At 35.8% G+C, this 18,760-nt stretch overlaps 1 protein-coding gene and 1 long non-coding RNA gene across 5 annotated transcripts in view; both read left to right on the top strand.

Moving 5' to 3' along the window:
• The window catches only part of LOC116533040, a 26,749-nt gene extending 8,724 nt beyond the window's left edge, over window positions 1–18,025 (top strand). The window contains exon 3 of the long non-coding RNA XR_004261053.1: window positions 17,764–18,025. This is a non-coding gene — a long non-coding RNA (uncharacterized LOC116533040). The remainder of the gene's footprint in view (window positions 1–17,763) is intronic.
• CTNNA3 (catenin alpha 3) overlaps window positions 1–18,760 on the top strand; it is a 1,791,515-nt gene that overhangs the window by 341,526 nt on the left and 1,431,229 nt on the right. The window lies entirely within an intron of this gene.

The raw sequence follows: 18,760 nt of genomic DNA, 5'->3' as shown, positions 1-18,760 counted from the left end.
AAAAAATTAGCTGGGCATGGTGGCGCATGCCTGTAATCCCAGCTAATTTTTTGTATTTTTAGTAGAGACGGGGTTTCACCATGTTGACCAGGATGGTCTCGATCTCTTGACCTTGTGATCCACCCGCCTCGGCCTCCCAAAGTGCTGGGATTACAGGCTTGAGCCACCGCGCCCGGCCTATGAATATTAGTCTTAAGATATCATTTGGACAATAGCAAGGTGTGAATTTGGCAGGGATTAAATTTTTTTTTTCATGGTAGGTTTATGGGTCTAGAATTTTCATGGTCTTACATTATCACTCATACACAGGTGTAGGCAGCCCTTCATTCCTTTTCAAAGAAGAAATAGATACCCTAGGTAGTTATTAGCAAAGGTTTCAGGGAAAGCTCGTATTATCACCCAAATTGAAAATATTTGCTTTATTATAAAACCAGCAATTAAATGGGACCTACCCATTGTTGTCAATATTCAAATACAGTTTTAAAGAAAAACCATAACTTTTTTGCTGCACATACTTTTCCAAGCCTGATTTTGTAAGATTTTTCCTGATTAATATGCATACTTTTGCTTGTATGCAATTGCATTCCCTAGATGTATTGTTTGTTTCATAAGTAACATAGTTGGTGAATATTAATTAGATTGTAGAATAAATCTATTGTTTATTGCTGAAGGGGCCTTTTGGCTTCCTACCACCTTAAAAATCTTTACATCTATAGCAATGAGATTTTTTAGTGTCTCCTCTCTTTCTAGTTTTGTTTATTCTCCTCTTTAAAAAATAAAAAATGTAAATGAATAATTCAAGTTACAAACATACATACAAATGGATAATTCAGCCTAGATATTTGTAGCATTTATCCTTGCAAGTTGAAGGTACTTATCACTTTAGTTGCTAGGTGCTCAGAAAAATGATGTTAAAAATAATAAACTCAGCAATACATTTTTCTTAATCTGAGATCTGCAGCAATGTTGTAGGGTTATTTTGGAGAATGTAAAATGCTATATAGGCAATTGGTCAATTTATCTCCCAGACCTCTTGGCCAACCCAGCTGGGTAGATCATGTCCTTTCTCTTCTTTGTTTTATACTGTGCATTGACTAGCTCTTAAAGCAGGTATGCAATGCTCATAAAGCAAGACTTTTGTAATGTTCCTAGTAATGAGAAATGTTTGTTTTAGAAAGCTAGCCTTGTGCCAGTTGTTAATGTTAGAAGTTTGGAGGAGAGTTGGAATTGGGACCAAGAATGGTGGCAGAGTGAGCTACTGTTTGAAAGGTTTAACGGAAAGTGCAAGAATTGCAATTTACCATTCAAACCTGAAGTTCAGCTCTCTTCATTGTAGGGATGGTGAACATCCCTCATTGTTGATGAGGCCTCATTGGTGGGCAGTGGCTGAGACTTATTTTTCCAATAAAAGTACCTTCCTCTACTTTCCAGTCTTTAGTGATGACTCTCTTGGTAAATTCCTGTGGAAGTTATCACATTCATTCATTCACTCACACACTCATCTACTTACTTAAGAAATATTTATTGAGTTCTATGCACTGTTCTTGATGCTGGAACTACCTTGATGTTGGAACTACCTTGAGGTCAGATACCACGATTTTTTAAAAATCATAGTACCTGACCTCAAGCAGCGTAAAGCTTATCCCATCATCACACTCCTTTCATTTTTGGCACTTAATAATTGATTTTAACCATTTAATGTATATATCTTGTTTTATCCACTTTTTATAACAATTATCAGTTGTTGAAAATGATGATTTGCTTGTCAAGGGAGGCATTCTAACTAAATACCAAATTTAACTATTGAATTACTAGCAATCTTTAAGACTGTTTAACTTGCATAACAGGGTGAGTTCAATGGTACTTTTTAAACACAATAATAATTGCAAAATGCTGCACTGAATTAAAGTTTAGGGCATTCTTGCAGTTACTAGAACGCAATGGTTGTTGCCCAGCTGTACAGTTGAGTACCCTGGGGCTGTACTGCTGCTTCTCTCTTTTTGTAGTCCATGCCCCACAGGAGACCAATGAAAACAGAATCTCGGAGTGGTGCCCCTGAGTTTTAGCATGTAGCAGGATTGAGAATCAGTCCTGTATGGCACCTAATCTCAAAAATAATCATGCAAAGTCGCAGTTTCTATCATCTACATTTTGCAGATATGAACACTGACATTCAGACTGGTGAATATGTTGTCTAAAGCGACAGAGCTAGTAAGTGGCAGAAGCAGGATCTGAACCCAGATCTTCTAGCTATAAAACCCTTCCCGTTTTGAAAACATAGTGCTACCCCTCAAAGATGTGACACACGTTTTCCTTCCCACTGTTTTGCTTTTAACATTTTCTAATGATTTATTTTCTGCTAGTTGGGCCATTGTGTACCTACCTGGAATTAATATCAGTGATGGGTAGAATAAAAAGATTGAAGGAAAAAAGGTACTTTCTGTGAAGGATAGAATGGAAAGGATAGTTAGGAGAGAGGAAAGAAAGTGCTACTGGTTTCTTCTCTGTTAGGGATAGAAGTTTCAGGGAAGGGCTTAAAGACACAGGAGGTACTAGGAGTTTTATTATTTCAGAATGCTTACTTTTACTTGTTTAATCCATTTTGAGAGTACTGGACAGTAGTTACATTTCATAGTAACAGTGAATTGGAATTATGTGTTAGCTATGATCACTGCTAACATACAGGAAAAATGGAACATTCATACCTTATTATCTTAATTTTGGGTAGTGTAGTTAGTCACAGTGACTTAGCGTGAGGCATGAGACCTTATTTTTCTTTTTGCATAAAGGGATCTTAGGTTTCAGTAAGGAAGATACTGCTTGGAACTTTTCCACTTTCTGGAAAGGGAAATTTTAAATTATTATTCCTTTTTCCTGTGGGAATTTCATCACCTGGAGGATCATTTCAAGTCAAGGAATAAATACATCAGCACAGGTATGCCTTGCTCAGTGTTCTCAAAACTGTCATGGAAGATGGTGGTGGTAAATATAAAAGAAATGGCCTCTTCAAACCAAGCAGCCTTCTATTTGTCCCTGTTAGCATTTTAATCATCTGAAGGCAGATTTAGGAGGTCCTAAGATCTGGCTTATATGCTTTTTGTTAGAACTCAGACAATCACTTTTTCCTCTGGCTGTCCCTGAACCTGATCACACTTCTATCATCACACTTAGATTATTGTATGGAAGTATATTTGTTTATTATATGTCTCTATCCCCTGCTAATCTATACAATCTTTAAAGGAAAATATTGTGTTATTTTCAACTTGTTTACCTAGCGCCTAGCACAGTGTTTGGCATTTATTAAATGCTTAATACATGTTTAGTGAATTAAATTGCATTTGTTTTTTGATGCTCATTTTCAGGAAATGGAATGTTAAGCCTGACTTCTGCTTGCTATTAAATGATTCTCTCTAACAGAGTGTGTCAGAGTGTTTCAGAGAGTGCATTAAAACCCCAGCAGTAATCTTCCCAGGCCACCACTCTTCCTCTTGTTAGGAAACGTATTTATCATAGTAAATAGCCCATTTGAGGTCGTTCATCCAGGCTTTAGTACCAAATTTAACATAACAGGAAGTCACAAATGCCCTTTTGGCCAGGAAGGAGTTTGACAGCTTCTCTCAGAAAAAAACCTTTGCATTTATTTATTCCATTTTATTCATGAAAGGTATAAAAATCTATAAACATGTTATAGCTATTCAGAGGTGGTAAACAAGATTCTGGCCAACTACTTATGGTTTTAATAAGCATGTTTTTATGCCTTGTACATAATCTTTGAAAAATTATAGCTTGGTTTTTGGTTTACATACTCAATTACATTATCTTATTTGAAGATGGTGCTTTGTGAAATGATGTTTCAGTGGTTTATAACATTTAGACAATGTGGAACTTTCGCTGTATGCTGGGTTGTAGAAGAGATTCTTTATTTAAAGGTGTAGTTTTAATTCATATACAGTAAAATTGACTTTTTGGTGTGTATTTCTATGAGTTTTGGAAAATAGGTAGAGTTACGTAATCATCACCACAATTAATATAAAGAACAATTTCAATATACCTCCTCGAATATGCTGTTAACTTCTCCCTTTGAAGTCAAATCTTTCCCATACCTTTAAGACCTAACACCTACTGATCTGTGTTGCCTAATCATACAATATCTAGCCTTTTGAGTCTGACTTCTTTCACTCAGCATAAAGCATTTGAGATTCATCTCTTTCTTGTATGTATCAATAGCTTGTTCGTCTTTACTGCTGAGTAGTATTTCATAGTATGGATGTATCACCATTTTTAAAAACACCTGTCTATTTGAGGGGAATGTAGGTTATTTACAGTTTTTGGTAATTACGAATAAAGTGATTATATATATATATATATATATTTACATACAGTTTTTTTTTTTTTAATGAATAGAGGTTTTCACTTGAGTATATACCTAGAAGTGGGATTGCTGGGTAGTATGCTAAGTATATGTTTGACTTTATAAGAAACTGGTAAACTGTTTTTCACAGGGCTATACCATTTTCCATTCTCATCAGCAACCTATGAGAGTTCCAGTTGCTTTACATCCTCACCAGCATTTGGTATTGTTTGTTTGATTTAGTTATTCTGTTAGGTAGATAGTGGTATAAAGATGTTTCTCAGTCATCTTTGGGTAATTTTCTTTGTTGGTGGTGGATTTTTTATTACATTAAAAATATATATATATACACATACATATATTACTAACCATTTGGTCATCATTCACACAGATGTTTACAGCTGTAATGGCTATAATCTTAAAACCTTAACTTCAGTGCTGGTATTCCAAGCTACTGCTTTAGTTTATTTATCAAAGAAACACAGTGAGTAAGTATACGTATTACTGTGGATTAGGGCTGAACTTTTATTAATTAACATTAAATGAAAGCAACAAGTCTCCCGTCCTCCAACTATCTTTCTTTCCTGTACATTATCCTCAGCAATCCTGTTTTTCTATAGTGGCGCTTTCTTCATGCCATCATTTGTTCATGATCCTTTAGTGATTCCCTCACAACCATGGTTTGGTCCAGTAGTTAAGGGCAGAGACTTTGACATCCAGTAGGCATGGTGTTATTTTCAGCTCTGCCACACACTAGCTGAGTGACCTTGACAGATGAATACAGCTAAACCTCAGTTTGTCATTTTCAAATAGGTCATGATAAGACCTACGTAAAACATTTTGCACACATGGTCAGGGCTCAATACGTGCTAAAAATTGGTAATTAAATTTCCGTCTGCAACAGTCATCTTATATGACTAGCCTTGTCTGCTACTGTTCATCATCACAAATCTAATGACATAATTAAGCTGATATCCTGAGTACCCTGATACCTTACCTTAATCCTCCTGTGTAGGGGTTCCTATTTAAGTGTGATTAATCCATGTCTGGCCATGGGTAGTGAACAACTGTGTAGGTTGTAAGGAGTTGCTTTGCTGAGAGCTCTAGGCTGAGGCTAGAGGAAAGCAAGTAGTAAAGCCTACTGGGAGATAACCTGGAATGGCCTTTACAGCGTGCTTCTTTGTCATTTTTTTTTTATGTTATTTTATTGTTGTAAAACATTTAGCATGAGATCTACTATCTTGAACTTTTAAGTGTGCAATATAGTACTGATAACTATAGGTATAATGTTGTCCAGCAGATCTCTAGAACTTATTTATGTTGATTAATTGAAACTTTATTCCCCTTGATTATCGACTTTCCTTTTTCCTCACCATTCCATTCTTTAAGTCTATGAATTTAACTGTTTTCAATACTTCATAGAGGTAGAATCATGCAGTATTTGTCCTTTGGTGACTGGCTTTTTTCACCTAGCACAGTTTCGACAAGGTTCATCTCTATTGTCATATATGCAGAATTTCCTTCTTTTTAAAGGTGGAAGAATATTTTCTTTATTCATTCATTTGTTGATGGACATTTAGATTGTTTCCGCATTGTAGCTATTGTAGATAGTGCTGCAGTGAAACTGGGAGTGCTAATTGCTAATTGATCTCCATTCTTTTAGATAAATACCAATAGTAGGATTGATGAATCATATGGTAATTCTATTTTTAATTATTATTTTTTTTGAGACATAGTCTCCGTTGCCCAGGCTGGAGTGCAGTGGCACAATCTCGGGTCACTGCAACCTCCATCTCCCAGGTTCAAGTGATTCTCTGACCTCAGCCTCCCAAGTAGCTGGGACTACAGGCATGTGCCACCATGCCGGCTTTTTTGTATTTTTAGTGGAGATGGGCTTTCACTGTGTTAGCCAGGATGGTCTTGATCTCCTGACTTCATTATTCATCTGCCTTGGCCTCCCAAAGTGTTGGGATTACAGGTGTGAGCCACCGCTTCCAACCCTATTTTTTGTTTTTAAAAGAACCTCCATGTTGTTTTCCATAGCAGCGCTACCATTTTGCATTTCCACTGACAGTGTGCAAGGGTTCCAGTTTCTCCATATCCTTGACGACACTTATCTTTCATCTGTTTGATAATAGCCATTCTAACAGGAGTGAGATGATAGCTCATTGTGATTTGTATTTCCTTGATGATTAGTGATGTTGAGTATATTTTCACATAAATACTGTGACATAGTCTGTCATATAGTCTGTTCAAGTTTTGCCCCATTAAAAAATTGTGATATTAGTCTTTTTGCTGTTGAGTTGCGGGAATTTCTCATATATTTTAGAAATTACCCCCTTATCAGGTATATGGTGATACGGTTTGGATGTTTTGTCCCCTCTAAATCTCACATTGAAATATGACCTCAAATGTTGGAGGCGGGCCTAGTGGGAGGTGTTTGGGTCATGGGGATAGATCACTCATGAACATCTTGGTGCTGTCCTTGCAGTAACAAGTAAGTTCTCATTCTGCAAATTTATGTGAGATCTGGTTGTTTAAAAGTGTCTGGCACCTCCTCCCTCTGTCTCTTCCTCTCTCTCTCATCACGTGAAACGCAGGCTCCTCTTTTCCCTTCCACCATGCTTGGAAGCTTCTTGAGGCCTTCACTGAAAGCAGATGCTGGTGACACGCTTTTTGTACAGCCTGTAGAACTATGAGCCAAAATAAGTCTATTTTCTTTATAAATTATCCAGTGTCAGGTATTCCTTTGTGGCAATGCAGAATGGACTAATATATATGGTTTGTAAACATTTTCTCCTATCCTGTAGGTTGCCTTTTCACTCTGTCGATTGTTTCCTTTGGTGTGCAGAAGCTTTCCCCTTTGATGTGGGCTCACTTGTTTATTTTTGCTTTTGTTGCTTGTGCTTTTGGTGAGATATTCATGAAATCATTGCCAAGACCAAGGCCATGAAGATTTTCCCCTATGTTTTCTTCTAGGAGTTTTATAGCTTCAGGTCTTATATTTGTCTTTAATCTACTTTGAGTTAAATTTTGTGTATGGTGTAAGGGTTCAATTTCATTCTTTTGCGTGTGGATATGAGTTTTCACACCATTTGTTGAAGAGACTATCCTTTCCCCATTGCGTATTTTTGGAACTCTTGTTGAAGATCAGTTGACCTTTGGCACGCTGCTTGTTTTTTACATTGACATTTGTGGTTTGGTGAAGCAGAGTACAGGTAGTGCTAAAGTTGTTTTCATGAGTGTAGTGTTGGTGTTTGAAAAAACAAAAGCCATAGAATGTGGAAGAGGCTTCTCTTCCATTGTATTTTGTTTTTGTGGGTTTTTCTTCAGGAAAACGCTAAATATTATTTTCTAGCTGAGGCATCGTATAAATTCTTTTCTATCAATAGTCTATGTGGAGTCTTCTGACTAAAAAAACCAGATTCTTCTGGATATACCTCAAAACCTAGATTACCTTTGTACACTAACATTTATTAAAAAATTGATAAGACAACATGTTAAATATTAAAACTAAGAGTACTCAACTTGACTATCTGTCCTAACTTTCACAGAATTTACTTCTGAGTTCAGCAGACTCAAATTCTACAAGGATACAGTCTGTTTCATTCATCAGCATATATCCCGCACTTAACATAGTAGTACATGGTGCAGAGTGGGTGTTCAACAAATATGTGTCAATTATTGTGCAATGTTTTTTACCAGCAAGTGAAAAAAATGACTTTAAATAATGGCAAGAGAATACTGTTTTATTATGCAATCATAGGAGCTTTTGTAAAAATTCTGGGATTACTGGCTGGGCACAGTGTCTCATGCCTATAATCCCAGTACTTTGGGAGGCTGAGGTGGGTGGATGGCTTTGAGCTCAGGAGTTTCAGACCAGCCTGGGCAACATAGTGAAACCCTATCTCTACAAAAAACAAAAGAAAACAAAACCTAAGTTAGCTGGGTGTTGGTGGCTCACGCCTATCATCCCAGCTACTCGGGAGGCTGAGGCTATAGAATCACTTAAGCTGGGGAAACAGAGGTTGCAGTGAGCAAAGATCTCCAGCCTGGGAGATTGAGTGACACCCTGTCTCAAAAAAAAAAAAAAAAAAAAAAAAAAAAAAACTAGGATTACTTATTATAAGTACATCAAGAACTAGATAAAATAACTTCCTCCAAAAATAAAAAAAATCCTACTACTTTTAACTCATAAGAGTGATTTTGACTCAGGGAAGACTCTAGGAAATACAATGCCTTTATGGTTATTGGAGGCAAGCAGCTCTTTTGAGTACTACATCTGCTATCTCAACCTGAGGGTACCAGCAGGAGGGACAGTGATGTGGCATTGATATCAGTGGGAAAGGGGTTTCTAAATGTAAGTCCATGAGGGAATGATCTTGACACTCTTTAAGGCTTCACAGAAATTCTTCAGGAAGGACACCAGACATTAGATAGTTGAGGGAAGAAATTTGGGCTACTAATGAACTCTCATCTATTACCACGAGATTAGGAAGGCCTGCAGAAACTCACTTTAACTAAAAGTTTCTCTCTTCATATTTTCTACTTCTCCATGTACAGTGTGCCCTTTAAGGTCTAAGCCTCATCTCTTCTAATAAGATCATTTATTCATTTATTCAATTTGTTCTTTTAAAGAGCTTAAGGAGAAGATAACCTTTTATCCTACAATAGTATTTCTGGTGAAAACATCCTTCAAACATGAAAGAGAAATAAAACATCCCCAGACAAACAAAAGCCAAGGGATTTCACCAATAGCAGACCTGTCCTGCAAGAAATGGAAAAGAGAGCACTTTAATCAGAAAGAAAAGTACATTAATGAGCAGTAAGTAATCACCTGAAGATACAAAACTCATTGATAACAGTAAGTACACCAAAAGACACATGATATTATAATGCTGTAATTGTGGTGAGTAAACTACTCTTAAGTGGAAAGACTAAATGATGAGCCAATAAAAAATAATAACCATAAAACTTTTAAAGACATAGTACAATAAGGTATAAATAGAAATAAAAGGTTAAAAGCGATGGAACAAAGTTAAAGTATAGATATTTTATTAGTTTTCTTTTTGTTTGTTTGTTTCTTTCTACAAACAGCTTAAGTAGTTATCAGGTTAAAATAATAGGTTATAAGGCAGTATTTGCAAGCCTCATGGACATCTCAAACTAAAAAACATAAAATGGATACATAGAAAATAGCAGGGAACTGAACATTACCAGAGAAAATACCTTCCTTAAAAGGAAGACATGAAGGGAGGAAAGAAGGAAGAGAATGACACAAAACAACCAGAAAACAAACAACAAAATGGCAGGAGTAAATCCTTTATTTATTTTTTTTACCAATAATAACATTGAATGTAAATGGACTAAATTCTCCAATAAAATGACATTGAGTGGCTGAATGGATAAACAATAGGACCCATTGAAGCACACTTCACCTATAAAGACACAGATAGACTGAAAATAAAAAGTTGGGAAAAGATATTCCATGTAAATGGAAACTAAAAAGAACAGGAGTATATACATCTATATCAGACAGAATAGATTGCAAGACAAAAACAATAAGAAGAGACCAAGAAAGTCACTATATATTGTTAAAGGCATCAATCCAGCAAGAGGAAATAACAATTTAAAATATATATGCACCCAACACTGAATCACTCAGATATGTAAAGCAAATATTATTAGAGCTAAAGAGAGAGATAGACCCCAATACAATAGCTGGAGACTTCAACACCCCACTTTCAGCATTGAACAGATCTACCAGATGGAAAATCAACAAAGAAACATTAGATTTAGTGCACTCTGAACCAAATGGATATAGTAGATATTTACTGGCCATTTCATCCAATGGTGCAGAATACACATTCTTTTCTTCAGACATGGATTACTCTCAAGGATACACCATGTGTTAGGTTATAAAACACATCTTAAAACAGTCAAAAAATTGAAATAATATCAAGCATTTTCTCTGACCACAAAGGAATAAAACTACAAACCAATAACAAGAGGTATTTTGGAAACTATACAAATACATGGAAATTAAACAACATGCTTTAGAATGACCACTAGGTCAATGAAGAAATTACGAAGGAAATTTAGAAATGTTTTGAAACAAATGATAGTGGAAACAAAACATACCAAAACCTGTGGAAGACAGTCAAATCAGTACAGGAGAGAAGTTTTTATCTATAAATGTCTATATCGAAAAAGAAAAAAACCATTCAAATAAATAACCAAATGAGGAACCTTAAAGAACTGGAAAAGTGGAAAAAAACCTTCATTAGTAGAAGAAAATATATAATAAAGATTAGAGCAGAAATAAATGAAATTGAAATGAAAACAATACAAAAGATCAATGAAACAAAAAGTTCATGTTTTAAAAAGTTAAACAAAATTGAAAACCCTTTAGCCAGACTAAGAAAAAGGAGAGAAGATCCAAATAAATAAAATCACATGTGAAAAAGGGGACATTACACCACAGAAATTCAAAGGGTCATTAGCGGCTCCTATGAGCAGCTATATGCTAATAAAGTGGAACAATCTAGAAGAAATGGAAAAATTCCTAGACACATACAACCTATGAAGATTGAACAATGAAGAAATAAAAAAACATGAAGAGACCAATATCAAATAACAAGATTGAAGCTATAATAAAAAGTCTCCTAGTAAAAAATAGCACGGGAACCAATGGCTTCACTGCTGAATCCTAGCAAACATTTACAGAAGAACTAATACCAGTTCTACTAAACATATTTCAAAAAATAGAGGAGGAGGAAACAATTCCAAGCTCACTCTTTGAGGCCCGTATTACCCTGATACCAAAAACTATAAAAGGACACATCACAAAGAGAGAGAGAAAGAGAGAGAGAGAGAGAAAGAAAACTATAGGCCAATATCGCTGATGAATATTGATGCAAAAATCCTCAACAAAATAGTAGCAAACCAAATTCAACAACTAATTAAAAAGATGATTCATCATGAACAAGTGAGATTTATCACTGGAATGCAAGGATCGTTCTACATACATGAAACTATCAATGTAATGAAGGACAAAAATCATATGATCATTTTAATTGAAATTGATGCTGAAAAAGCATTTCATAAAATTCAATATCCTTTCATGTTAAAAACCCTCAAAAAACTGGATATAGAAGGAACGTACCTCAACATAATAAAAGCTATATATGACAGATTCCCAGCTGGTATTATACTATACATTCCCAGGCACACAAAAGCTGAGGGATTTCACCAACAGCAGATCTGTCCTGCAAGAAATGGAAAAGAGAGTACTTCATCAGAAAGAAAAGTATATGCATGAGTAATAAATAATCACCTGAAGGTACAAAACTCACTGATAATAGTAAGTACACAGAAAGACACATAATATAGCTAGTATAATACTTGCTGGGGAGCTGTCATATGGCATGGAGAGAAAACTGAAAGCCTCTCCACTAAGATCTGGAACATAACAAGGATGCCCACTTTCACCACTGTTATTCAACATAATACTGGAAGTCCTAGCTAGAGAATCAGACAAGAGGAAAAATAAAGGACATCCAATTGGAAAGGCAGAAGTGAAATCATCCTTGTCTGCTTATTATATAATCTTATATTTGGAAAAACCTAAATATTCTACAAAAAACTAGTAGAACTGATAAACAAATTCAGTAAACTTGCAGGATACAAAATCAACATACAAAAATCAGCAGCATTTCTATATGCCAGCAGTGAACAATCTGAAAAACAAAATGTAATCCCATTTACAGTAGCCACAAATAAAATTAAATACCTAGAAATTAACCAAAGAAGTGAAAGATCTTTATAATGAAAACTATAAAATACTAATGAAAGAAATTGAAGAGGACACCAAAAAATGGAAAGGTATTCCATGTTCATAGATTGGAAAAATCAGTATTGTTAAAATGTTCATACAACCTAAAGTAATCTATAGATTCAGTGCAATCTCTATCAAAACACCAGTGACATTCTTCACAGAAATAGGAAAAAACTCTCCTAAAATTTATATGGGGTGGGTGCAGTGGTTCATACCTGTAATCTCAGAACTTTGGGACACCAAGGTGCACAGATCACTTGAAGTCAGGAGTTTGAGACCAGCCTGGCCAACATGGTGAAACCCAATCTCTACCAAAAATACAAAAATTTAGCTGGGTGTGGTGGTTCACCTGTAATCTCAGCTACTCAGGAGGCTGAGGCATGAGAATTGCTTGAGCCTGGGAGGCAGAGGTTGCAATGAGCCAAGATTGTACCACTGCACTCCAGCCTGGTTGATAGAGCAAGACTCAGTCTCAAAAGAAAAAAAAAAAAAGACAAAAAACTATATGGAACCACAAAAGACCCAGACAGCCAAAGCCATCGTACACAAAAAGAAAAAAACTGGAGAAATTATATTACCTAACTTTAAATTTACTACAGAGCTATAGTAACCAATACAGCATGGTACTGGCATAAAAACAAACACATAGGCCAATGGAACAAAATAAAGAACCCAGAATCAAATTCACACACCTACAGTGAACTCACTTTCCACAAAGGTGCCAAGAACGTACATTGGCAAAAAAAAAAAGACAATCCCTTCAATTAATGCTGCTGGGAAAACTGGCTATACATATACAGAAGAATGAAACTAGACTCCTATCTCTGCCATATACAAAAATCAAATAAAAATGGATTGAAGATTTAAGTTTAAGATCTCAAACAATGAAACTGCTACAAGAAAACACTGGAGAAGCTCTCCAGGACTTGGGAGTGGGCAAAGATTGCTTGAGTAACACCACAAGCACAGGCAACCAAAACAAAACAAGACAAATGGGATCACATCAAGTTGCAAATCATTCACTGAGCTAAAGATACAATCAGCAAAGTGCAGAGACAACCACAGAATGGGAGAAAATATCTGCAAACTACTTGTCTGACAGGGAATTAATAACCATCCAGAACATATAAGAAGCTCAAAGAACTCTATAGGAAAAAATCTAATAATCTGATAAAAAATGGGCACAATATTTGAATAGATGTTTTTCAAAAGAGGACATATAAGTGGCAAAAAGGCAGATGAAAGGTGCTAAATGTCATTGATCATCAGAAAAATTCAAAGCAAGACTATAATGATATATCATCTCACCCTAGTTAAAATGGCTTATACCCAAAAGATAGGCAATAACAAATGCTGATGAAGAAATGGAGAACAGAGAGTCATTGTACACTTTTGGTGGGATTGTAAATTAGTACAACCATTATGGAGAACAGTTTTGAGGTTCCTCAAAAATTAAAAATAAAGCTACCATATGATTGATCAATCCTACTGCTGGGTATATACCCCAAAGAAAGGAAATCAATATATTGAAGAGATATCTGGACTCCTGTATGTTTGTTGAGATACTATTCACAATAGCCAAAAATTGGAAGCAACCTGTGTCCATCAATAGATGAATGGATAAAGAAAATGTGGTACACATGCACAATGGAGTACTATTCGCCCATAAAAAAGAATGGGATCCTCTCATTTGCAACCACATGAATGGAACTGGAGATCATTATGTTAAGTGAAATAAGCAAGGCACAGAAAGACAAACATTGCATGTTATCACTTATCTGTGGGATCTAAAAATCAAAACAATTGAGTAGAACAGTGGTTACCAGAGGCTGGGAAGGGTAGTTACAGGGAGGTGGGGTGGAGATGGGAATGGTTAATGCGTACAAAAAAAAAAAAATAGAAAGAATGAATAAGATCTATTTGACAGCACAGCAGAGTGACTATAGTCAATAATAATTTAATTGTACATTCTGAAATAGCTGAAAGAGTGTAATTTGATTGATTGTAACATAAAGGATAAGTGCTTGAGGAGATGGATATCCCATTCTCCATGATGGCATTATTATGCTTTCCATGCCTGTATCAAAATGCCTCATGTATCCCATAAATATTTACACCTACTATTTACCCGCAAAACTTAAAAATTGAAAAAATAAAAACCTGTAAGTTTTATCTCAATAACTAGATTGTAAAATCCTCGAGGACTTACACTTCTTTGTCTTGCCATTCCTGTTTACTCTGTCTACCTCTGTATTCACTCCATATCTTTAATAGGTAGTAAAAGTTGAAAAAAATGCAGTATTGTTTCCATTCACACCAAAAAAGAAATATCAAACATGACAATATCCACTAGATGTTTTTCTTCCTTTTCAAAGTGTAATATTCATTAGAACATTTCATTCTACATAAAAGTTACTTATTTTAGACCACATCTTATGTAAAATTGCTTAACAACTTGACACACTTCATTCCAATAGATGTTCTGGGTAAGCAGCAGTAGCAGGTGAATCTGAATGGTTGTGCCACAGTTAAAAGGAAGACTTCTTAATTGGCTTTCCTGGAGCAGATTATGCCTCTTAGAGGCTGAGCTGAACCTGGGATTTGGTCCTACAAAAACACAGCAGAGCAGCAAATTCAGGGATAATTTTTGCCTGTTAGTCTTAAGCAAAGCAATTATGAAATCATTTTTGAACCTGATATATTACTGAGTGTGTTAAAGGTGATCTTAGCGTGGACACTACATGGGCAGTTTTCTGCATTCAAACCACGTCTATGGAGATACCAAAGAGCTTCAGGGAAGACCAGATAAATTTCACAAGATTTTTAAAATTTCATTTTTCCTTCATAAATTTGAGAAGATTTTAACATTATTTTTCTTATCTTTGACTGTTATTTTGGAATATTCTGGTAAGATGATTTAAACATAAGTTTAAATGAAATTTGACTTTTAAAAATGCAATAATCAAGCTTACAAATCTCTCCTCCCCCCCTCCTACCCTTGTTAGGTATTATATTTTATTTGTACAAAGCCATAGCACACATTCCAAGCATTCTTTTCTGTTTCTTATACTTGAAATGAGTGTAATTGGATACTGAAATTATAAGCAAGGTTAATATATTAATGAATAATATATTTATTATTTTAGTAGGAATTTAAATATTTTGGGATAAAGAAGAAAAATTGAAAGCAACATCTAATCACACATTTATTTGGAGATAAATAATATGCATCTCACTTCCTAGGCTGAAGTGAGAAAATATTTTTGGTTATATATTTGCATAAAGAATAAACACTACATTCCAACTGAACAGTTCTTATTTATTACAATTCTCTAAATGAATCAAAACAAGACACATCTTCACAAAGTGATGGCTAGAACAATAATAATTGCTTAGAGATATGTCACAATTGATCTATTTTCACTGTAAGAGCACTCACTTTTAATAACAGCTATTTCAACATAAAAGCATTTTTTTTTTTTTTTGAGACGGAGTTTCGCTCTTGTTACCCAGGCTGGAGTGCAATGGCCGCGATCTCGGCTCATTGCAACCTCCGCCTCCTGGGTTCAAGCAATTCTCCTGCCTCAGCCCCCCGAGTAGCTGGGACTACAGGCGCCTGCCACCATGCCCAGCTAATTTTTGTATTTTTAGTAGAGACGGGGTTTCACCATGTTGACCAGGATGGTCTCGATCTCTTGACCTCGTGATCTACTCGCCTCTGCCTCACAGAGTGCTGAGATTATGGGTGTGAGCCACTGCGCCCGGCCAAAAGGATTTTTTCATGGACTTTGTAAATTAGGAACATGGTCATTGCTTATAACATAATATATCAGAAACATCTTGTATTTGATTCTTTTCATTTTAGATTTTTCTAGTACTGGGTAGTAAAAAGTGTTGTAGGTATAACTCATTTGACATGAAACGGGTATACTTTATGGAATACTGAAGTTGGATAAGCATTAACATTTCCGATTGTCACTCTAACACCAACAACTAAACACTGTAGGCTTTTATTTGAGTTTGCCTACAATATGTAGGATATATAGTGTATATCCCAATTGTGTCTCGGCTTTGCCATTAGTTAGTTGGAACAAGATTTGGGAATTGTGACATTTAATTTCTTTATTGAATTACCATGTTATATTGGATAAATTATTAGCTTTGCCCAAATTTTTCCATTTACAAACTTGATGTGATTATGTGACAGTTAAGCTAGGATTTATGTCCACTTTGGCAAAAAAAAAAAAAAAAAAAAAAGACAATCAAAAGTATAGTCATTATTTGCCTTTCTTTGTTCAGGGTTAGAATTTATGCTGAAGAATGAGTGATTGCAAGAACCCTACCATGGCCATGTAAAGGTGATAAACAATTACTGGTCTAGAGTCTCTCCGAGGATTTTTGTAACACAGTTAGTCACTTCTCCATTCTACAAGACTTTATTTTATTTTCTTGTGAGCTAGAAGAGATATATTGGTCAACTTTCCTAATTTATTGAGGCAGCTGAGGTTAGGTGGGTTGTGAAAACCACAATGATTCCGTGAAAGAGGGGACCAAACTTCAAGCTATATGACTCTTATCTGGTGCTGTATGCATTGAAGAATAGATTACTTGTTACATGTAAATAAATGTTTACAGATATCATGAAAGAAATGTTGACATTGAAAAGACTGTTATATTTTTTGTGCTTTTTGGTGGCTGCAGCAAGATTGACAGAGATGTCTTTTACCTCAGCCATCGTAAGTGAATGATGTTGTTAGCTATTGTAGGCAAGCTACTGCAGTTTGCTTATACACAATTGCTTCATGAGACATTTACTGGAAGAAGGTTGTTTTGACTTTCCTGTCACTTACACAAGTATTTTAAGATGTTCTGAGTCTCATTTATGATTCTTTGTCAGTGATTGCCATTAGCTATAATTTTTTTTCTGTTATTTGGTGCTTTTCCCTCTTGGGCTTTGTTGGCATTTTTATAATAAAGAGAAGAATTGGTCTCTGATATGGTGTGGATGTTTAAGCCCTCTAAATTTCATATTGAAATGTAATTCCCAGTGTAGGAGCTGTGGCCTGGCAGTGGGTGTTTGGATCATGGGGGCAGGTTCCTCATGAATGGCTTACTGTCCTCCCCTTAGTGATAAGGGAGTTCTTGCTTTGATTTCATATGAGATCTGATTGTTTAAAAGATCTCATGGCATATGGCATCTCCACCTACACCTTGCTTATGCTGTCACCATGTGACAAGCCAGCTGTTTTTTCCTTCTGCCACGACTGTAAGCTCCCTGAAGCCCTCACAAGAAGCAAATACCAGCACCATCCTTCCTGTATATCCTGGAGAACGATAAGCCAATTAAACCTGTTTTCTTTATAAATTACCCAGCCTCAGGTATTTCTTTATAGCAGTGCAAGAATAATAGCCTAACACAGTCTCACTCCTGAAGATAATACAAATTAATTAATAAATTTCAAGTAATATTCATAGGTCTCCCTCTTTATATATACAGGCATATTTTGGAGATATTGTGTGTTTTGTTTCAGACCATTGCAATAAAGCAAATATCGCAATAAAGGGTCGCTCAAAGTTTTTGGTTTCCCTGTGCTTATAAAAGTTATGTTTATACTATACTGTAGTCTATTAAGTGTGCAATTGCATCATATCTAAAAACACTGTATAGATTTTAATTTAAAAATACTTGATTGTTAAATGCTAATGATCCATCCTTTGAGCCTTCAGTGGATCATGATCTATTTGCTAGTGAAGGGTCTTACCTCAGTGTTGATGGCTATTGATTGATCATGATGGTAATTGCTGAATGTTGGGTGGCTGTGGCAATTTCTTTTTTTTTTTTTGAGACAAAGTCTTGCTCTGTCACCCAGGATGGGGTGCAGTGGCGCAATTTCGGCTCACTGCAACCTCCACCTCACAGGTTAAAGCACTTCTTCTGCCTCAGCCTCCCGAATAGCTGGGACTGCAGGCACTCACCACCATGCCTGGCTAAATTTTGTGTTTTTAATAGAGACAGGTTTTCACCATATTGACCAGGCTGGTCTCAAACTCCAGACTTTGTGATCCGTCCGCCTCAGCCTCCCAAAGTGCTGGGATTACAGGCATGAGCTACCTTACCTGGCTGGCAATTTCTTAAAATAAGACCACAATGAAGTTTGCCCCATTAATGATGTTTGTTCTTCCTTTAATGAAAAATTTCTCCATAGCATGTGATGTTGTTTGATAGCATTTTACTTATAATGTAACTTCTTTCAAAATTGTCAGCGATCCTTTCAAACCCAGCCACTCCTTTATCAACTAAGTTTATGTAATATTCTAAATCCCTTGCTGTCATTTAAACAGTCTTCACTGCATCTTCACCAGGAGTAGATTCCATCTCAAGAAACTACTTTCTTTGCTTACCTGGTAGAAGCAAGTCCTCCTCCTCCATTCAAGTTTTATCATGAGATTGCAGCAAATAGTCCTGTCTTCAGGCTCCAATTCTAATTCCCATTCTCTTGTTATTTCTCCCACATTTACTGTTACTTCCTCCATTGAAGACTTGAAGCTCTCAAAGTTTTTCATGCAGGTTG

This window comes from Sapajus apella, unplaced genomic scaffold (assembly GCF_009761245.1).
Source record: "Sapajus apella isolate SASKATOON/1434 unplaced genomic scaffold, GSC_monkey_1.0 scaffold78, whole genome shotgun sequence".
Lineage (NCBI taxonomy): Eukaryota > Metazoa > Chordata > Mammalia > Primates > Cebidae > Sapajus > Sapajus apella.
This window is presented reverse-complemented; position numbering and strand designations above follow the sequence as displayed.